This window comes from Pogona vitticeps, chromosome 1 (genome assembly GCF_051106095.1).
Source record: "Pogona vitticeps strain Pit_001003342236 chromosome 1, PviZW2.1, whole genome shotgun sequence".
Taxonomy (NCBI): domain Eukaryota; kingdom Metazoa; phylum Chordata; class Lepidosauria; order Squamata; family Agamidae; genus Pogona; species Pogona vitticeps.
Window position 1 is genome coordinate 113,024,572 of NC_135783.1, and position 23,638 is coordinate 113,048,209.

The window sequence follows — 23,638 nt, forward strand, 5'->3', positions numbered from 1 at the left end:
TTGGTTCATATTCAGATCTTGATCAACAACAATTCCAAAATCCTTCTTACTCACAGTATTACTGAGTCAACTATCCCCAATCTTGTAACTGTGCATTTGGTTCCCCCTACTCCAGTGTAGAACTTTGCACTTGAATCAAACTTTCAACAGGAAGATATCTACACCCCTGAGCTTCCAGCCAGGTAAGTGCAATATAGCTGCCTAATCATGATATGGCACAATTCAATCTGAAAAATTCTACGCATGTTTGCTGAGAGGTAAGCCCAGCTAAATGCAATGGGATTGATTCACAAGTGTAAGTGTCCCTGACACTGTAATCTCAATTACTGAAACAGTTCCCATTCAGTCCAATGAATTCAGCACGTCTGCCTGCTGAAACAACACCAATTTAACTTGTCCACAGGAAGCTGAATATTTATACTAATTTCTAATTGTAAAAACATCAGAGTACGGTAAAGAGGTTTCATATGGGCAGATCTGTGAAAACTCACTACTGATGAGGATAACTGGTTTTCTTAATGAATCACAGTTTTTTTTTGAAAAAAAATGTAAGAACAGCTTTAAAACCTAGCCACTACATACAACTGTCTTCCCCACAAAACCCTTGATTGGTGACATAAATGCTTCTATAGAACAGGGGTCCCCAACCCCCAGTCCGCAGCCTGCTGACAGTCCGTGGGCTTCCTGGAACTGGGCTGTGGAGACAGACCTCTGCCCCCCCCACGGTGGGCATGTCACATTTTGCGGAGGGGCATGTTGCACTCATGTGCATGCCCCTTCACGAGTGCAGGAGTGCCCCTGCCCCCCGCACACAGAGCCTGCACCCACCAACCGGTCTGCGGTACCAAAAAGTTTGGGAACCGCTGCTATAGAAGTTCAAAATGGCTGGGTATGGAGAAATTTAGCAGTGATACAAATATTATTTAGACAGTGCATGGCCAGAATGAGTAAATTAAGTCCAAAGGATGTTCTAAGTGCTACAAGCTTAGCATGTTTCAAATAATCACTGAACATTTGCATGCATAATGAAAAGACAGACTTTAACAAGTAAACTTCTTATCTATGCAGAGCTATAATTAACAAAAAATAAGGTTACATAAATGCAAGTAGAGCGTCCAATACTTTTTATTGGACCACTAAAAAATAAAACAAATAACAAGCATTTGTGGATGAACTCCACTTTCTCAGGCTAAAGCACACCTCTTTCATGGACAGTGCAGAAAAATAAATCAAAAAATTTATGATACATGTCTGTGTTGTTATAACCCAACTGCTGCACACCCACTTGGGAGTGGTGGTTATACAGTATATTCCAATAACAGGGTTCCACTGCAGGCACTAAATTCAGGCTGTCCCCCAACCAGTGGTAGTTTCACCAGATGTGGAAAGATTCACCACTGCTGCACAATGAACAGAGACTAGTCCTCTATTGACCATGCTTCTGATGATCCTGATGCATTGCCTGGGTATCACTTCATACTGCAATTTAGTAAGTAACCACCGTTTTCTCAGTGGGAACTGGAACCTGTAGCTTTGTCCATCACTCAGATGATCTATAAAATTTCAATGCCTCGGTCAGCTAATGATCATTCATTGTGCATCTTTTAACAGCCAATATATCACAGTTCCACTACACAAGATTCTTTGTTTCTGATATTTTATATTACCTGTTTGTATGCAATTAAAATGTGCATTTTTAAATGGGAGATATAAAAATGATAAATATGGCAAACGATTCATGTTAATTCTAGGGTCTATATCATTATTTTGGCACACCACCTATCACTAAGCTGGATTCATGTCTGATCCCTGTTTTATATGATAAAACATTATAATTATAACATACTTCATTCCTGTTTAAAGCTTCTATATCTGTCCATAGCCCCCACTTCTACCCACATTAACTTCAGCAGATAACTATCACAGCTACCTAGCACCGTGACTTATTCTACATCTCACTACTGTGTGCAACAAGCTTCCGAATTAGATGATTATTGCCTTCATTGTCTTTCACAGCACTCATTTTCCACTGATGGGTTGAAGTGATACAACAATTTTTTCTTGTATTTTTGATGCCAATTTTAATAGGAGGAGGAGGAGGAAGACTTCAACCACAGTAAGGAATCAGAGCCGAGTAATGGCAGGTTCTTAGCATGTTCTAGCTAGTTGGTACAGAAGAGAAAGTGATGAAAATCAGAGAGAATAGCAAATAAAATTGGTTTTGTACTGAAGTTTGCGGTCCGAAGGGAGATTAACAAGTCAATACACTGTTCTCTTTTTCCAAAAAAGTAGCTGCAAAGTTGAGGAATTATGGGCATTTTGTTGCCCTTTTGTTTCAATTCATACTAGCAGAATGATACTATACATTCCTAGTCACAAACTGGGCAACTAAGTTCAACACAATTTAGTCGCAGATACAGCTTAGTTAGGTATCCGGCTGCTGTGCCAGACGCTAGGAGTTTGATTCTCCACTGTGCCTCCATGGAGAAGACCCAGTCTGTGTAGGCTTTGGCAAGCTGCACAATCCCACCATATCCCCAGAAGAGAGGAGTACGCCACTTCTGATTACTCTGTAGTACAAAGAAACTGCTGGAAAAGTACATCATAAGTAAAAATTTACTTGACAGGACAGTTATTAAACATGTATAAGAATGTCGTCTGTGTGGCTCATGACAATACTGTAAGAAGGAGGGGGCAGCACGGAATGGACACTGTTGGACTGTAAGGGCATTAGCCAGGTCAGGCCTGCCAGAGACTGTGGACGAGGGACACAAGCTCCCCAAGCCCTGAGGAATCTCTGGCCACAGTCTTACAAACATTAGATTATCTAAATAGACTCTTCACATCAAAAATATTAAAGAAGACAAGTTAGTCTACCTTAAATCATGTCAGAATAAACAGGGATCATTCAACTTTTACAAAAGGAACTGGTTGTCAACTGTTCTGTTGACACTTCCTTACTAGAGCAATTAATTCTGCCAGGCAGTACAGTTCACAATATCACAAAGTGTCAGAAAGTGTGGAATAGTTTACAATATTATAATGAAAACTTTTTTCCATTTAAAAATGCATTATAGTGCTGTCACTTTTCCTCCTTTGAGTTATCACGATTTTATATGCACAGAACAAAAAGGAAATCATATTTCAAAGATTAAAAGGGTTTTGAGCTAAAATATTCCCCGATGATACATGGAGGCTACTCATTCTGTTCTCTAAAACCGTTCTTTTATGTAAAGTCTGTTGAAAGGCGAATTACTGTAAAGAAGCCAAAAGAATATGCTTTAAAGACAAAAAAAATGTACTTTTCACCCTGGTTCTTATCACTCTACTATGTATTAATTGCTGGAGGAACATCTTGCGGAGCCTCTTTTTCTAAGTTGCCAGGCAATCTACCCTCCAGTTTTGCACTACAAAAAACAAGCAGGTGCACAGCCTGCTAGAGAAATGTTTAACCAGCCAAACTACAAGTAAAGGAAGACACTCCTTTTCACTTTTCCCATTTGAGTCCTAGGACTTTGTACAAATATGGAACCCCACAACAACAGGCAGTACTCTACAACCTTCATAATTAACACTATTTCCACTTGTCAGTGAAAATGTAATAAAAAACCTCCAAGCACATGCTGCTCCCTTTCCACCATGGATGTGCAGCTTTAGCCTTCAGAGAAGATAAACAGCACAGATGGACCAGTCTCCATGCTTGAGTGCCCTGTAGATCCCTTTGTGAAAACTTAAATGTGATCCTCACATACTTGGCTAGTGGACTATTTGAGATCACACTTCCCCCTTTATCCAAATCCAGTTCCAGTTTTTGCCAAGCTCCCATGCAGCTGTTCTATACCATTAAAACATCTTCTTTCAGTTGCCTTGCCATAGACAGGTTCTCAGTCTTTTGAACCAAGGACTTATTTCAGCCCATTCAAGCAAACATGTTTTGGATTCAAGCCTCATCTCTCCCATTCCATTCACAAAAATCTTGACCACACTTTTTTTCCCCATCCCTGAAGCAGCTCAGTTCACGGAGAATAAAACTTTGCCTCTTTCCTCTCACTACTTTGCACTGGCACTGAAATAACAATACAACCCATTCTCTTTGGAATTTCCAAAGGAGGAGAAAGCAAGATGGTAACACAAGAACAGCCCTAACCAACCACTCTGGTGGTTTTTTAATTATTCTGCCATATTTACTCTAGTCTAGACTACTTTGTTTTCTTCTCCAATCACTTGGTTTGGATCAGCCTTTTTAAAAATCTCCTAGGTATTTAAGGAGGGCTGGTACTGCCACTAAAATAATCTACAACTCTAGTGCTAGACCATGTTTTGCACTGAAAAACCGTTTCAACTGAAATGATTGCTGTTTAATAATACAAACACATTTTGTGTTACACTGATATACTGCTAAACCATCTCAGCACTATGTTGTTGTTGTTTAGTCGTTAAGTTGTGTCCGACTCTTTGTGACCCCATGGAAGAGCGCATGCCAGCCCCTCCTGTCTTCCACTGAGTTGGGTCAAATTCATGTTGGTCGCTTCAATGAAACTGTCCAACCATCTCATCCTCTGCGGTCCCCTTCTCCTCTTGCCTTCACACTTTCCCAACATCAGGGTCTTTTCCAGGAAGTCTTCTCTTCTCATGAGATGGCCAAAGTATTGGAACCTCAGCTTTCAGCACTATACTGGCTGATAATAATTAAAGAAAAAATCATGTTGAATCAGCAGCTATGTGCAGTGGAAGCATGAAATACATGTACAACAACGCCTTTTGAAGTTGTTTACTGCTTGTGTCTCCTTCTTCTCCTTCTGTAGCCCAGTGCAGAAAATCAGAATAAAATCATTATCCTCAAATCATTATTTGGCTGAAATATTTAATTAATAGCCTATATACCTCCTTTCAACCAACGAATCCAGCTTGCGTACATAGCTCTCCTCTTTCTCCATTTTATACTCACAACAACTGTATAAGGTAGGTAAGGATGGTCCACAGATCATACATCTCCCAAGTCCACCACTTTAATTTGTACATTACACTGGTTCTCAATTTAATTATAGCCTTATACTTCTAACCACATATAAAGATTTCAAGCATGAAATCAAAGCTAACCATAAAAATGAAGGAGGTATGCCCCTCCCTCCTTTTTTAACACAGGATACTACAGTAGATTTCTACAAAGGCTGGTGTTTGATTATATTTCAGGTAGCAGAACTAAACATTGTAATAGTAAGACCTGGCAGAATTTCCTCAAGCAAATCCTTCAAGCAATACTTATAACTAACAGATGAAAAAGATCACAGAAAGAGTACAGAGGGTTGGGGGAAGAAAATATCAAAGTTAATAGCCAACAGATGAAATGAGGCATGAGGAGAATTTAAGGGAAGAGGGTGGGCAGGATCAGGAACAGCCCCCAGTCAATGACACATCAACTCTTTTGTAAAAGTACTTTAACCAGCAAAGAGAAACAGACAACTGCATATAGTCTTCCATTCTGAATGGCACTTCAGTAGCTCTGCAAAAATCTATCTGTCCTGATTATGTTAATAGATTTAAATCAATCCCTTAAGCACTTTTTAAAAAAATGCTTGGAAAGTTACAGGAATTATTATGTTCTGAACAAAACTGAAATCTATTATATTCAATGTCACAGGTAACAGATGAAATTAAAATAGTCAAAGTAGCAGCTTTTTGATTTTTTTAATTTTTTAAACCTCAGGGTAATCTGTTTTATTTTTTAAAAAGTTCTTTTAGGCCTGCACAATATGTGACTCACCAGATCAATGGCAGCGCTGGCTAGGGCTCCTAGTATTCGTAGTCCAATAAAATCTGGGGTTGCAAATTTGAAAACCACTGCCATCTACCTACTGCATCATTCAGAAGACAGAATTTGCTAGCTCACTACTTGGAAGTGCATGTGTGAAGATGGAGAAGTGCCGCATATATGAACTGGCACAAACCTCTAAACCAAGGTTCCTGCCCATCTCTACTATAAACTACTAGTACAGTGGTGCCTCGCTTAGTGATCACTCCGTTGAGTGACGAAATTGCTTAGCGACGGAATTTAAGCGATCGCAAAAGCAATCGCTTAGCGATGGTCCCTATGGGAAAAATTTGCTTTGCGATGATCGTGGGGAAGTGATCATCGCAAAGCCCCCATTTCAGCCAGCTGATAGGCAGTTTCAAAATGGCCACCGGGTAAACAAAATGGCCACCTGCTGTGTGTCCTCGCTTTAGAGGCACCGAAAATGGCCGCCCCTATGGAGGATTTTTGCTTAAGGTTAGTTTTGAAGCCCATAGGAACGCATTAATGGCGTTTTAATGCTTTTTGATGGGCTTTTTAATTCCATTTAGCGATGAAATAGCTTAGCAACGTTTTTTCTGCACAGATTAACAACACTAAGCGAGGCACCACTGTACATCTAATTACTACTTACAACATTCATATAGCCATTTGCTGTATTACCCCAAATATACAGGCTTCATAAATCTATGTTGTTTTATTTATACCTGCTTTTCTCCCTAAAGAGGGACCAAGGTGACTTAAAAAGTTTTAAAACAGAAGTATTAAAACAATTTAAAATACTATACATTTCTTCCTTTTTAATTTTTTTATTAATTTCTTCTTTACAAGGGTAGGGCAGGGTAGGGGGTAACTGGGACAAGGATACATTTAGAGGGGGTGGATTTGAACAAACACAATACAAATCATTATTTTCATAAGTTCCAGTTAACATATGAGAATATATACAATATATGAGGAAAATCCAAAGTCAGACCAATATTTTGTAATTCTAATTATTAATTATGTAGCTGTTAATATTTATCTAGTATTTAAAAGTAACTCTTCATGTACTATGACTGTATATCAGCCTACCATTCTATTTTGTGATCATATATATAGTGACCACCAAGTTTCCCAGTGCTCCTCTCTCTCTCTCTCTCTCTCTTTGAATTCAGCTAGTATGTTAACATATTGATTTCTGCAGTTCCCAGTATTCTTACTATCAGTTCCTGCATTTGTAGTGTTCCAGACTCCTTCCAGTGTTTCACAGATACTAATCTTGCCGCTATTGTTCCTTCTATCGTTTATATAATCAGTTTTTTCAAAGTAATTCTAAATAATTCCTTTTAAGGGTAATTCCAGATACCATATCAAAGTATATACTATAAAGAGGATCCAAATTCAAACACATATTTTATAATTCCAATTATTAATTATATAACTGATAATATTTATCTAACATTTAAAGTAACTCTTCCTAAGCTATGATTCTATATCAGTCTACCATTCTATTTTGTGATCATATATGTAGTGACCACCAAATTTCCCAGTGCTCCTTTTTCCTTTTTTGGATTCAGCTAGCCTGGTAACATAGTGATTTCTTCAGTTCATGGTATTCTTACTATCAGTTTCTCTATTTGTGGTATTCCAGACTCCTTCCAGTGTTTCACAGATACTATTCTTGCCACTGTTATTCCTTCCATCTTTTATATATTGCTTATCTTGCATTATTTTTAATATTTTATTCCTATATGGATCTTCATTCTGGATTTCTGGTATCTTCCGAATTCTTGAGATTTGTGGAACATTCTCCATCTGGATTTGGATCACTGATATCTCGTATTGGTTTTGCTGAATTTCCATCTTTCTTAAATCTTCCTAAATTCTGTCACTTTCTTCTCCATTTTCTTTGCTGTTTTTGCCTTCCTCTGTAATTCTTGATTTTGTTGTGTTACCTCCTCTTTCGTTTGGCTCAATTGTGGGTTTATGTCCTCCTGTTTCTTAGTAAAGTCTAATACTTTAATTTCCAAGGTTGAGATACTTTACTTTATTTGATTTATACCCCGCCCATCTGGCCTAAAAGGCCACTCTAGGCGGCTTCCAGTGAATAGAAACAATAAAATAATACAAAGAGTTACATAAATCATAATTATAAAATACACAAACATCTTGTCTAGATGTTGTTGTGTTACCTCCTCTTTTATTTGGCTCAATTGTGGGTTTATGTCCTCCTGTTTCTTAATAAAGTCTTATACTTTAATTTCGAGGGTTGAGATATCAGACTTGATCTCATCAAACTTCTTTTCCAAATGAGCTATCTGTTGACTAAACATAATGCTCGTAAACTTCTCAAAGCTTTCATTTGTTAGTAGAGAAGACTGGGTTTCCTGCATCAGTCTTAATGGTGTGGTTTCTAATGCTAGACTTCCTTTCTCCAACTTGGGTTTTACAGTCATTTATATATATATAGACAAATAAAGACCTTTATGTGTCAATTCTTCAATATTCTTCCCAAATACCTGCTTTTTCTCCCTCCCTTCTTACACAGGTTTAAATGATCCAGTAAATTAAGAGTACATATATATGAAAAGATATAAGGGCAGCCAACGAAGGCAGTCACAAATCAGTCAACCAGCAGATAAAGATCTCCCAATATATGTTAAGTTAGACAAAAAGTCAACGTTATTAATGAAGAGGAAAAAAATTCCAAAGAGAACACAACCTAGGTTGTTTCACTTCAGGTATCCATTTATGTCTATGTTTGGAGGGGAGGAAAAGAGAAAGAGGCAAAACTGGCTGGTTTAATGTTCTGGGCAGCTTTCCAGACCTTGAGTAGAGGGAGAGAAGATAAGGTTTATGGAATATAAGCTCCTGGAAAAAAAAGAAAGGTCTCTTCCAGCATCGTCACAGATTTTCATAAACAACAAAAGTTAAAAAAATAAAAATAGTAAAAATAATAAACCCAGAAAAATTTATTCTTTCAACGCCTCCCTCAACCACTCTCAACAAAAGAAATAAAATCAAGAAGTAAATTAAACCCCAGTCTATTCCTTTTTATAATCCAAGGTGTCACTCCAAACCTGAATAATCTTCATTAAGTAAGCTTCCAGTGGGTGTAGGCATCTTCTTTTTTTAATAAACATTTTATTAGTTTTTCAATCTATCTACATTGTTTTGTGCTTGTCAAACATCGTGTTACATGCTTGCTTACAATTATTTGTTTTTTACATCTTAGTGTCTTCCCAGTTGTCCCCCCAAATTCCAAACATCTTTCAAACATTCAAACCATTCATGTACAAATTTTAGTATATAGTATGACTACTATCATAATATTACTTTCATATTATATAATATTCTCAAGGTCCTCTAATAACATTCTTATTGAAAGTGGTTCCAGATCCATGACCCAGCTTTATATCTAGTTTAGTTTACTTAAAATAAAAAAAAAAAACCACCATATTACATCTTTACCCTGATTAGGGCTCCCTTATTTCAATTTAACTCTCCTTTTTAATATACAGAGTATACCCTTTTACAGTTCCCGATGTTAAATATATACATATTTTCAATATTAAGGGGCCCTTCCTTGTTTTCCCTTTTTTCATCTTTCTAGGTAATTCCCTCTCTGATTTCTCTTTTCTCATTTAGTATTTCTGTGTCTCTAAGCATTCTGACATCTTTCATATCCTCTGAAACCATTTTATACATCTGATTTATGTCCACTAACTCTTTGTGTACTTGGTCTATTTTCAATGGACCTTCCAGGCTTTTTTCGGTTGATTTTGCTGTTGTTATCTCTTTGTCTTCCCTTAGTACTCTCCTCTTCTGCTCTTGCTTTGATTGGCATACATCATCTGGAATATTCTTATTTCCTTCTTCGTTGTTCCCTGTTGCTTGCGGACTATAATTCTTCTGATGTTGATTGGATAGTTTTGCCTCTAGATAGTGGGATCTCACTATTTCTAGTATTGTTTGAAGAGTAGATTTTATTTCATTCCAAAATTCTCCTTGTTGTGCCATTCTGTTCCTGCTGCCCAAATGCTTATAAACAGATATTCAAAGTTTCCAGAGTCATTTCAAAAAGTCTGCTTTGGCTAAGTAGGCCTGAACCAAATTTGAACCCCCAAAATACCAGGGTGCAATATTTGTATCCGCGGCCTGATGGCCTAATTCCACAGGTTTATGAATGCCCAAGGAACAGTTTTTAAAAGTTCCACTTTAGGGTTAAGTCCTCCAGCCAGACGCATAAAAAAAAAATCAAGAAGAAATAAACAGATTCTCAGACTTAAGCAACAGCAGAGTGCTCAAGGTCACCCCTCCTGGGCTCCATGCCAAACAACTTCAAGTAGTCAAAACAATGTCCAGGTTTAGCTTACAGGAAAATCAAGCTCTATAACGCCAAATTGTAATATTCTTGAAGTATATTTTAAAAAGGTTATTTTCTTCAGCTATCCCTCTCACTAGATTTTTTGGTGCTTTATAAGTTACTGAGATAGATAGTGATTCTTTTTTTCCATATATAGAAATTGTTTTCTCCAGGGGTATATAGGTAATCAGTTGTAAAAAAAATCTCACCCGATGGTAAACAGCGATGCCAGATGCTGATCGTTGCTTCTCTTAGATGGCTGCCGATGACTTGCAAGCGAGCCCAAGCTGCTTGTTTCTGCCTGTTGGCTGATTAGGGAGTTTCCTGGATCAAACAGGGTGACCGCCGTCCCCCCCCCGTGATCAACAGGCTTCCCCCCCAGTTCACCACCCCTCCGGGGTGGTTCCGACACCCTGCGGTGTCCCAAAACAGGTCAGAATTCAGCCCAGGGGACAGAGCTCTGTCCTCCTGCTGCTGTCTCGTCACGACATCAAGCCGGAAGTCCTGGTGTAGGCAACTTCTGAATTATCAGGATTGTTCAATACTATTCACTAGTACTGGACAAGACTTTAAAGGGGGAACTTTACAGAGAGATAATTGAGCTGTTCATTAAAAATCTCTTTGTAACAAACTTCCATGTTCTATGTTCCTCCCATCCTCTTCCAGTCTGCTTCTTCACTGTTCAATGTTCAGTCTACCAGCCTACTCCCACCTATCTTCGTATATCACAGTAACTTTATAAATGTTCAACCCAAATATAATAATGGAGTAGATTTGCTTACAGTAGTGTCTGTAGATCTTGAATACAACTGTGTGTCCGTCATCCTCCAGCCTTCTGGACTGCGTTAATTTCTCAGACCTTCATGGAGTCCTGCCGAAAACAATGCCGATCTTCTGGGATAGGGAGGTAGCAACTGACTCCCCCAACCTTCTCAGACAGCATTTCTCTTCTTTTTGAATACAGTGGTGCCCTGCTTAATGGGCGCCCCGTTTAACTACGAATCTGCATAGGGATACGGATTTTGAGATCGCAAAAGTGACAGCATTGCGATGTTCCCTATGGGGAAAAATCGCTTTGCGATTTTTTCCCATAGGCCCCATTTTCCCCCAGCTGACCGGCGGGTGCTTCGGAAGGACTCCCCCATGGTCCTTCCGCCGTCCAGCTAGGCGAAAATGCCAGCGGGGGCTTTGGGAGGACTGCGGGGGAGCCCTCCCCCGCGGTCCTCCCATAGCCCCCATTTTCACACAGCTGATCGATGGTTCCAAAATGGCCACCGGATGAAGAAAACGGCCGCCAGCAGCATTTTTGCGCCGATTCCCCGCTTACCGAGGCGGCGAAAATGGCAGCCTTATGGAGGATTCCCACTTAGTGGTGAGTTTACCCCCCACAGGAACGCATTAAATGGAGTTTAATGCATTCCTATGGGGTTTTTTTATTCCGTATAGTGATGTTTCCGGATAGCGACGTTTTTCCTGGAATGGATTAACGTTGCTATGCAGGGCACCACTGTATATTTGCCTATCCTGGAAAATTATTTAGGCTATCTCAAGCCTACAGAACCTCCATCAGCGGTTACAGATGAGAGATAACTCTCAGTTTGCAACCTCCATCCATCTTGGCCGCGCCTCCTCTCAAAATACTATACATTTCAATCTAAAAAAATAATTAAGCCTATTATTCATTAAAAGAACTTGATAAAGCCCCTTTAAAACAATTGAAAACCATCTTTAAAAGATCTCAAAGACAATTCCCATATTAAAACTCCTTCCTCTGCAGCAATTTACATATCACAAGCTTGCCCAAAAAGAAATATCTTAGCCTTTCTTTTTAGGCAAGTAGGCAGTAGAAGGAAAATATGGAGGAGGCAGTCCAGTCTCCCATGAAAGGCAGTTCTACAGGCTATTAGCAGCCTCCAAAAGGGCCCTTTCTCATGTCTGCACCAAGCGTGCCTGTAAGGTTGGTGGAACTGAGATCAAACTCCCGAAGATCTTAAAATGCTACAGAGAGGAACAGGATCCCTGAAACAGCCTACACCCAATTTGTTCATAGCCCAAAACCAGCACTTTGAATTGTGCCCAGAAGCAGACTGGTAGTCAGTTAAGCTATTGTAACATGGAAATTCTATTCCACCTGCAATCTGTGGCCAGTCAGGAATCCATTTGCAGCTTCTTGAACCTGCTAAAGTCTCCGAATACTTTCCAAAGGCAGCCTCACATACAGCATGCTACAACAATCCAAACTGGACATAACTAAGGGACATAATATAATTTAAAAAACAGAGTTCTTCTCAATCTAGGACATTTTTTTCTTCTTATGCACTAAACTAGATCGCCATTACAAATGCCTTCTGGTTTCGCCAAAGTCTGAACAATATAACAAGAAAATTCCACTCTCCTTACATTTTCCTGGAGGGCCTGTATGCAAATAAACTTCTCTGTGCACTCTGAGCACCCCACTCCCTTGGAAATCTAGTACTTTAGACTGTCACTCATCATTACAAGGAACAGTTTCATTTAGGCAGCTACTAAAGCATGATCTTGTGGAATTAATGAAGAAGGTTATCAGTCAACTGAGATCAAATGAAGAAAGCTTTAACGCCTTTCTGTTTTCTACACAGAGAAGAAAATGGGCCACTGGCAGTTTTTAATTGCTATGGGTGAGAGTAGTTCAAAACATTCCCTGAACACAGCGCAGGAAAAGGAAAGGAAATGATTGCAATAATGGCAAAATGTTATTTCTTTTTAAACATTGAAATGGATAGCACATGTACCCCATAGGCCTGTACTTAAATTCCAGATACCATAACTTTCATTAAATCAAGACTTCTGGTAATTATGATGGTTAAATGAATCACAGGGGAGCTTGATTGCAGGACTCAGAACTGTGATTTTGAGAAATCGACAGATCATCTGGGTCATTCAAAATGTTGAGATGAGAAAAATTTCCCCTACAGAGCCGGAATGGATGTTGGTCAAGATCCAGGGGTCACAGACCTTCTTTGAGGGACTAACTGAAGGACTACATAATTCAACAAGAATACAGATCATGATGATGGACCAGAACTAGCATACCGGAACTCCTCAATTCTTCAAGAAAACCCAAGAACATCAGAATACTATTCAAATCCTGCAGTGATACCTTCCCAAGCTGATGCGATAGAAAACACCTGACAGACTCTCCTGCTCCCCTAGTTGGACTGACTTCAGATTTGACCATGAAGGAGGTTGAAGGTGAAGGGAGTGCTCAGGAGACAGCAAATGTCATCACAGAGGCTCAATGACTAGATTGGTCTTACGGGCCAGATGGACGGTTAATTAATTAATTAATTAATTAATTAATTAATTAATTAATTAATTAATTAATTAATTAATTAATTAATTAATTAATTAATTAATTAATTAATTAATTAATTAATTAATTAATTAAAAATAAAATTTCCCTCATATCATGGAATGCAAATTGATGGATCGGACTCTCCCAGGACCCTGAATCAAGAGAGTATCTTTCCTCTAAGGACATGGTATTGATGCAAGAAACTTGGATCCAGGAAAAGGTGTCAATCAATGGTTTTCACTCACACTCCATCAGTGCAACCTCCGGGGTAGGTCGTGGAAGATGCAAGGGAGGCTTAGGAGTGCTGATTGCCACATCCCTGTGTGTAAACACAAGGCTGCTACCATCCTTCAAACAACACACAATGGCCATCCTTGCCCATTTTGAACAATGGGATTTGCTGATAATAAATGTGTATTTACCCCATCAAAAGAAGAAATCACAGACTCTGGCAACATGGACAGAATTTGAAGCTCACATAGCAGAGCTGCTTCATTCTTATCCCAATGCATATGTGATCCCGGGAGGGAACCTCAATGCTCGTATGGGCGCTAACAATCAAGCCCTATATTCTCAACATAAAGCATACCCTTCTACACCTGGCCTAAATGGACTTCCATTTAATCGGCAATCTAAAGATAGCAAAGCAAATTATGCCAGGCTCCTCCTACTTCAAATGACCACCAGGCTTAACCTGCACATTTTAAGTGGTGCATATGGGAATGACTACCCAGCTGAATTTACCTACCTGGCAGGAACTAGAATGAGCCAAATAGACTATTTAATCATTTCATCAAATTTAATTCCACTACTGGAGAATCTGGAAGTAGCCCCAAAATTCCAAAGCGACCATCTCTGTGTCTTACTAATTAGGAAAGCCCCTTTGCCTTATCTAAGAAGCGACAATCAAAACCTACCCATGATACTCCCTGAGGGGAGAATATACTGTTGGGCCAAATTGACCCCAAAAATGGACTTGGATCTACAGACTTTACTTGCATCTGACAGCATGCAAAACATTAGGACATCTATAATGCACACGAGCAACCCAGTGGAAACTTTTGAGGAGCTGATCTGCAAGCTGAAACCGTCTATTACTGGTAAGGCAAAAGCGACCCAACAATGACAATATTCAACTTCAAAGTCATGGTTTGACAAGGAATGTGTACTAGCTAAAAAGTCTTACAGAGCACCTACCAAACCTATAAATTAAGTTCAGATCTGAAAGTATGCCAAACCCTCCTGAAAGAGTAAAAAATCTATAAAAAGCTACTAGGGCAAAAGGAAAGAAGCACAGAAAGAAAATGGGAAAAATTGATTCAAGCAGCAAAATCTAAGGACTTGACTCTGTTCTGGCAGCTGATAAAGATGTCCCCAACCTCTGGGCCAACACTCCCAGATTGTTATGCCAGAGACATGGGAGAAGCACTTTCGAGACTTATATGAAGATACAGATGCGGCCCAGTTGAGACAGAATAGCACACCTGAGAATGTTCCACTATAGTCACCTGTGTCAACTTCCAAAATACACAATTTAATAGCCGAGATGAAAATGGGAAAAGGCTCTGGAGAAGATCTGATTCCTCCAGAGGCGGTCAGAAATAATCTAGAATTTTGGACTCCGGTTCTAGCATAGCTATTCACATATATCGATGCTACTGGCCAAATTCCAGAAAACTGGGGATTTGCTATCATAGTCCTCATTTTTAAGAAGGGAAAGAGAGATGATCCTGTATATTACAGGTGTATTAGTCTCCTTAGCACAATCTGTAAATTATACACCAGGCACTTATATTGGAAATTCAAAGATTGGCTGGAGCAGGATAAGATACTTGCAGAAGAGCAGGCAGGCTTCAGGGAAGGTCGATCTACCATTGACCAATGCTTGATATTACAACATCTTATTGAAAAATATACCTCTGATAAAGCAACCTCACTCCATGTAGCTTTTATAGCTCTCAAGGCAGCTTTCGATTCAATATCAAGGGTCAAATTATGGAAAAAAATTAGAGGTTTCTAATATTGACAGGTGTCTGCTTCAACTTATTCAGCCTCTCTATAGAAATACCTCACTCAAGGTAAGATACAGTGCACATTGCCATCTTACTACTGTAATGCTATTCAAACCCAAAAAGGATTCAAACAAGTCTGCCTTCTGGCTCCATTTCTGTTTAACTTTTACATTGATTCTCCAGTGGACCAGTTAAATAATATTGACTTTCATCCCCCTAAAATTGCAGGGAGGCATATAACATTATTACTGTATGCTGATGATGCAGCTATCATCTCTAGGACTCCAACTGGGCTTAGAAGAGCTTTGCGAAGGTTGTCTATATATTGTGAGCAGGAAGATCTGATAATTAATTTTCAACGAACAAAAATCATGTCTTTTGCCAAGAGGCCAGTAATGCGAACATGGATGATAAATCAGCATAGAATTGATCATATCCACCAATTTAAATATTTAGGTGTCGTTTTCCATTCTAACGGCTCTAGGAAAGCACACTGTGATTATGTGGCCCAGAGAAGTTCTGCTGCAATATTACAATTTATGAGAACAAAGGGGAAGCATTACAGTCCCTCGGCCATTAAATTGTTCCACGCAAAAGCAGTAGCCCAACTACTGTATGGCTCCCAATTGGGACCATTCCCAAATACAGTGCTGCCTCACATTACGACGTTAATTCGTTCCAGCGAAATTGTTGTAGAACGAAAACATCATAATGCGAAAATAAAAAGCCCACTGAAACACATTGAAACCCCTTCAATGCGTTCCAATGGGCTAGAAACGTACCGTCCAGCGAAGATCCTCCATAGGGCTGCTATTTTCTGTGCCTGTGCAGTGAGGAATTCGTCCCAGAAAACAGCGGGGAGCCATTTTATTTACCCGGTGGCCATTTTGAAACTGCCGATCAAATGTAGGAAAATTGTTGTTTTGTGAAGAATTGGTTCCCGAAGCAGGGAACCGATCATCACAAAGCGAAAAACCCCTATTCAGACCATCGTTTTGCGATGACAAAAACAATCGCAAAAACGTAGTCATAATACGGTTTCGTCATAATGCGGGGCAATCGTAAAGTGGGGCACGACTGTATTGCAACCTTAGAACGTGTGCAATCAAAATTTTTAAAAGCCGATGAGCCTCCGTGTAACATACAGCACTGATGGTACCTGTCTGTCATGGGTTTGGAGGGAAAGTTCCATCCTATGGGGAGTGGAAGGCGGGACATCAGGGGGAGGAGCTGTACTGTATATATATGTGGAGTTTGTGTGGAAAAGTTTAGGAGAAGCTGGAGTGGGAGTCTGTGTGTCAGACTGGGTACAACTGTGTGTCAGTTAGTACCTACCTGATAGGTTCAGGTTTCTATGTGGGTAGCCAGAACTGATAGGTTCAGGGTCTGTGCTTTACTTTAAAGTGTTCTGTTTGAACCAAACTGTTGTATGTATGATTGAGACTAAGCCACGTTATAGTACCTTATTTACTTGATCTTTTTATTTACCCTGTTTGTTATTTGAATAAACCTTGTTCTTTTGTTTGTTAAAAATCCATTCCTGGTCTGTGTGACTCCTTATAGGGAATGGTTGGTGGCAGCTTAGTTAAAGTGTGGCATACTCCAGTAGGTCTGGGGTTGTCACATTGATTGGTGTCCAGCGTGTGGGATACGACTGGTCCAGTTGTCCAGTGGTCCAACAAAACCTTGGCAAGTGTGCCCAGAGCAAGGGGGGTCTAGTCAGGGAAAATCTGAGAGCGCGTAGGTAATCTTCTAGGCTTACCTCACGGGGAGGTACGCTAGTGGAAGAACGTGCCACCTCAGATTGGGGACTAGATTAGGGAGCTCTGAGGCAACCCGTTTTGGCGGGAAAAGGCTGAGGCAAAGCTGTGTGAAGTAACAGTGATCTAGCCTGTCTGCTGAGAGGCCTAGCAGAGGGGGTGGATTCTGCCTGGCAACAGTAGCAAGTTAGTGCTGAAGGAACAGCAGCAATCTATAGAAGGCTGTTCCTGAGGCAAAAGAAAAAAAAAAGTCGTCATTTTATTTTGAGGCTTGACTTTTGAAGGCAGCCTGTTCTGGGGGGGGGGATTATGCCCTTGACTCGAAGCCAAATGGCAGAAATGGGGGAAGTAAGAGACCCACAGGTAGACCAAGGTTCTGAGGAGGAATTTGGCTCAGTGCAGGATGAGAGCACGGGAGAACAGAACCCAGAACTCAGAAAAATGGTCCTAGCCCAACAGCATGAACTGAGGGTGAGGGAAATGGAGGAAAGATTAGAGAGAGAAAGAAGGGAGGAAAGGGAGAAACAGAGACAATTCGAATTAGAGAGAGAGAGAATGGAAAAAGAAGAAAGATTAGAGAGAGAGAAAATTGCTCTGGAAAAAGAAAGGATGGCGTTTGAGTTAAGAAAATTGGAAATGATGAACCAGAACAATAATAACAATAGGGAGTCTGAGGTGGGCCAATTGTCTAAAACTGACCTGAAGAAATTCCCTGTGTACAACAAGGGAGATTGCCCTGAGGTGTTCTTTTCCCTCGTGGAAAGAGCGTTTGTGGACTTCTCAGTAAGGGAAACTGAGAAGATGACTATTATGCGATCTTTGATCAGTGGCAGCCTGGCAGAAGTCTATGCAGAGATGCCAGTGGAGCTGTTGAAAGACTTCGCTGAGTTTAAAAGACTGGTGTTTGCCAGACATGGGATAAATGCTGAACAGCTGAGGCAAAGATTCAGGTCACTCACCAAGAAACCAGAGCAGACTTTTACCCAAGTGGGGGCCCAACTGGTGAGGCTGCTAGAGAAATGGCTGTCTCAGGAGGGGACAGAGACCTTCCAGCAGCTCAAAGACCTGATAGCGCTGGAACAGTTTTATTCAGTCCTGCATGGGGAACTGAAGTTCCAGGTGAGGGAGAGGAAACCGAAATCTGTGACCGAGGCGGCAGAGATCGCAGATTTTATTTACCAAATAAGAAAGCCCTTAGGTGCTGAGGGGAAATCTGTAGGTAAACCCAAAGAAACCTACAGCAAGTACTCTCAGGGACCAGGGAAAAACCAGCAAAGGGGAGGGGCCCATGTTGAAGGGAAGCCCTCAGACATGAAACCACAAAGACCTCAGATTTTGGAGGGAAAACCAAAACCAGATGAGAAAGACTCCAAGTACAGCAGAAAATGTTATTTCTGTCAAGGAAAGGGCCATCTAATCTCAGAGTGTGAGAAATTAAAGCAGCTAAAGGGAAATTTGCCTCATGATTTGAGTGGAACCAAGCCAAAAGCTGTGTTCTGTGTCCAGACAGAGCAAAGCCCTTTGCCACTGAGGGAGCCTGTTGCCATGGCTACTCAATCTGGAACAGTTACATCTGCTGATCAGGCTGGGGAAAATGGTCCTCTTGTGGAGGTCAAGCGCTGCTTACTAGTGAGGACAGATTCGCAGTTGTTTGAGACCGCAGGGGTGGACGTAGGAATACTTGACCATCAGTATAGGGGGCTAAGGGATACTTGTTCCCAGGTGACCCTGTGCCATCCAGATATTATTCCTAGGAAGTATATAATCCCAAATGAGAGCTTAAAGGTGGCAGGGATTGAGGGACAGGTGATCTCACTGCCAGTAGCTGAGGTACCTGTGAGCTTTCAAGGCTGGAGGGGAGTTTGGCGGCTAGCGATTTCATCGACACTCCCAGCAGCCGTGCTCGTGGGAAATGACCTGGCTGAACATGTGAAACGGGTGCTAGTGATTACACGTTCACAAGCTACCACGGGGACAGTTCAGGGGGGTACGGAAGAGCCTGAGACGGAAGCAGATGAGGGTAGTCACGAAGCTGTGGTAGAAACCTTAACCACAGACAGCAAATTTGGCCAAGAGCAAAAGGCAGACGCCACTCTCCAAAAGTGTTTTGAAAAGGTGACAGACACCCAGCTAACACCTGAAACCCCAGTGAGATTTCGCGAGAAAAAGGGAATTTTATATAGAGAGACCCTAATGAATATCTCAACAGGGGGAGATGGGATCAGAAGTCAGCTGGTGGTACCTGAAAAGTATCGCCCCATGATCTTACAAAGGGGGCACTCTGACATGTTTGCTGCGCACTTAGGGGTGAACAAAACACAGCAGAGAATCACACAAAATTTTTACTGGCCTGAAATATGGAAGCAGATCAAGGAGTTCTGTAAACAATGTGATGTGTGTCAGAGGCAGGGGAATAACCGTGACAGGACCAAAGCGAAGTTGTGCCCTTTGCCTGTGATTGACACCCCGTTCAAATGTATAGGAGTGGATATTGTGGGACCTTTGCCCAAGGCCACAAAGAGGGGGAACCGGTTCATCCTCACCATTGTGGACCATGCCACGAGGTACCCCGAAGCCATTCCCTTGACTAACATCGAAACTAACACAGTGGCAGATGCCTTGGTGGGGTATATGTCCAGGATGGGATTTGCCTCAGAAATAATCACAGATTTGGGTGCATCGTTTACATCGAAGCTCATGAAACGGTTATGGCAAATCTGTGGAATTAAACACAAGGAAACCACTGCCTATCACCCTGAAAGTAATGGGTTAACGGAGAAGTTCAATGGGACTCTGATGCGCATGATTAGGGCTTACTTGGCAGAGAATCCAAACAATTGGGACCAGAAGCTGCAATCCCTTTTGTTTGCTTATCGATCAGTGCCACAAGCCAGTACCGGGTTCAGTCCATTTGAACTTTTGTTTGGGAGAAGGGTGAAAGGTCCACTAGATTTAATCAAACAAAATTGGGAACAGATCACCCAGGATGACCCACAAGATGTTGTGACATATATAGACTCTTTAATGAATGACCTAAAGAGAAACCTAGAGCTAGCAGCAGAGAACCTGCAAGCTCAGAAGGTTAGACAGAAAACCTGGTATGACCAGAAAGCCAGGGAGAGGCACTTTGACCCAGGGGAGGAAGTGCTTTGGCTTAGGCCCTGCAAAGAGAACAAACTGCAGCTCAAATGGGCAGGACCATATAGGGTCATTTCCAAGATGTCGGACCTGAACTACCTTATAGAGCAGGAGGAACACCAAGCACGGAGGGTGGTACATGTGAATGCCCTGAAACCCTACTACAGAGGGGAACAGAGGGTTTTGTTTGCAATAAAAGCAGCTGAGAGTGAGGAAGCTGAATTACCCTTCTGGGAGGGTAGAGGGGAAGTAAAATACAACCCAGATGAGGTAAAGATCAGTCCTGCACTCACCCAAGACCAGCAGCAAGAACTAAAAGTGCTGCTCACCAAATATAAAAAGGTTTTTTCAAATAAGCCGGGGATAGTGAAGGGAGTGATGCATCGGATCCACACAGGGGATGCACCCCCGCAAGCAGTATCCCCATACCGAGTAACGGGACCCTATAGGGACAAGGTGCGGAAGGAGCTGGACGAGATGCTTAGGGAGAACATAATCGTCCCCTCTTCTAGTCCGTGGTCCTCTCCGATAGTCCTAGTGGACAAGCCTGATGGGAGCATTAGGTTTTGTGTAGATTACCGGAAATTAAACCGCGTAACCACTCCTGATGCCTACCCAATGCCCAGGCTAGACAACCTGATTGAAACCATAGGGGGTTGTCGGTTCATTTCATCATTGGACCTAGTAAAGGGATACTGGCAATTAAGGATTGATCCCAGGGATCAGGAAAAGACCGCATTTTGCAGCCCTTTTGGTCTCTATGAGTTTAGAGTCCTGAGTTTTGGTCTCAGAAATGCACCAGCCACATTCCAAAGGCTGATGGACCAGACCTTAGCAGGGCTCAGTGACTTTACTGTGGCCTACATTGACGATATAGGGATCTTCAGCAATACCTGGGAAGATCACCTGAAACACCTGGAGATAGTGCTGCAGAGGTTAAGTGCAGCAGGGCTAACAGTAAAGGCGAGCAAGTGTCAGCTGGGTAGCCCAGAAATAAAATACTTGGGTCACATAGTAGGGGGAGGAATGATCAAACCCCTGGAGGCCAAAATAGAAGCCGTTCGTGATTGGCCCAGACCCAACACCAAGAAAAAAGTCAAATCATTTCTTGGGTTGGTGGGCTACTACAGAAAGTTCATCCCGAGGTTTAGCGAGATGGCGACTCCGCTGACCGATCTGATGCGGAAGAAGACTGATGACCGCATCCCGTGGACCAGCGACTGTGAGGAGGCGTTCCGGAGGTTGAAGGAGGCGCTCATCCATTATCCAGTGCTGCGTGCTCCTGACTTCGACCGGGAGTTCATCATCTACACCGATGCGTCTAACAGCGGGGTAGGAGCAGTTCTTTGCCAGGAGGATGAAAATGGTGACCAGCATCCAGTGTCCTACCTGAGTAGGAAACTCCAGAAAGGTGAGAGACATTTGGCAACAGTGGAAAAGGAGTGCCTGGCTATAGTATACGCGATTCAGAAGGCCAAGCCTTACATCTGGGGAAGACATTTTGTTCTGTGCACTGACCACTCACCACTGCAGTGGTTAAAGACAATGAAAACCCATAATAGTAAACTTATGAGGTGGGCTTTAAACCTGCAAGATTATGACTTTGAAGTGAAGGTGGTCAGAGGGTCAATGAACTGTGTTGCTGACGCCTTGTCAAGAAGACCCGAAGAGTGAAGACGGCGAAGAAACATGGACTATGTATATTTTGGTGACCAAAAGTTAATTGTACCTGTTTATTGATCAGTCTTGGTTTGTATTAATAAAGGTAACTTAATGTATTGTAAATATGAATGTTAAAATGCCTAATTGATATGTTTAACCTAGAGTGTAAGTATGGGATTGTGTTACTGTATAACTGTTTTTGTGTGTTTTGATCCTGGTTGTTTTTTGGAGAAAAGCACTTTAGCTTTTCCCCTGCAACACAACTTATAAAGAGGGGAGGTGTAACATACAGCACTGATGGTACCTGTCTGTCATGGGTTTGGAGGGAAAGTTCCATCCTATGGGGAGTGGAAGGCGGGACATCAGGGGGAGGAGCTGTACTGTATATATATGTGGAGTTTGTGTGGAGAAGTTTAGGAGAAGCTGGAGTGGGAGTCTGTGTGTCAGACTGGGTACAACTGTGTGTCAGTTAGTACCTACCTGATAGGTTCAGGTTTCTATGTGGGTAGCCAGAACTGATAGGTTCAGGGTCTGTGCTTTACTTTAAAGTGTTCTGTGTGAACCAAACTGTTGTATGTATGATTGAGACTAAGCCACGTTACAGTACCTTATTTACTTGATCTTTTTATTTACCCTGTTTGTTATTTGAATAAACCTTGTTCTTTTGTTTGTTAAAAATCCATTCCTGGTCTGTGTGACTCCTTATAGGGAATGGTTGGTGGCAGCTTAGTTAAAGTGTGGCATACTCCAGTAGGTCTGGGGTTGTCACACTCCGTAGTTAGGGGAGATGTTTTGATGCTGTTGTTGTTCACCTCAGAACCGAGTACAGTGGTGCCTCGCGCAACGGTTGCTCCGTAGAGCAACGAATCCGCGCAACGATGCCATTTTTGTGATCGCAAATGCGATCGCAAAACGGCACCTAGATAGGGGGAAAATCACAGAGCGAAGGTCGGTAAGCGATTCGCTTACCGACCTTCGCTTTGCGACCCGCCGATCAGCTGTACCCGTATAGGCAGCCACAAGTAAAACAGGAGCCACGGAGGTTATTTAATAATTAAATTAAAGTGCAGACTTGCATTCAGTATTGTGCAGTGCCCCCCACAACACAACAGAACAATTACCTAGCGTGGCCAGCAGCAGACACCAAAAGCTCCTAAGAGGGGGCCCACTTCGCGACGGGGCAGAGAAAAATCAATGAGAAATAAATGGCTGTCCCGCAATACCGCCCTCTCTCAGGTCGGCTGCTTGCAAGAGAGCCGGAGCTGCCACGTGGCAACGAAGGGGGTGTGTGGAGAAGCGAGTGAATTGCCAGCGCCGCAACAAGGGAGAACAACAGGGGAGCTGGAAACACCCTATCCGCAGGTAAACGGAACCGCCGCCGCTAACGATAACCAGACCGGGGACCCAGAGGGTTAGTGTCTTGTAGCTCCCGCTGTGTTGGGGACTCTCCCGCGGGGCGCGGCACCAGGAGGCTGTGTACTAAGAGGCTGTTTATTCAGCAGGCAGGGCACTTAAACAACGGGGAAGGGAAGAAACGAAGCAGAAAAAAACCCCAGGAGTAAAAGGCAAGGCTCGGGAATGTGAGGGGGGGGG

At 41.8% G+C, this 23,638-nt stretch overlaps 1 protein-coding gene across 4 annotated transcripts in view; it reads right to left on the reverse strand.

The window, feature by feature from the left end:
* MEI4 (meiotic double-stranded break formation protein 4) overlaps window positions 1-23,638 on the reverse strand; it is a 108,411-nt gene that overhangs the window by 42,190 nt on the left and 42,583 nt on the right. The gene's annotated exons all lie outside the window — the stretch shown is intronic.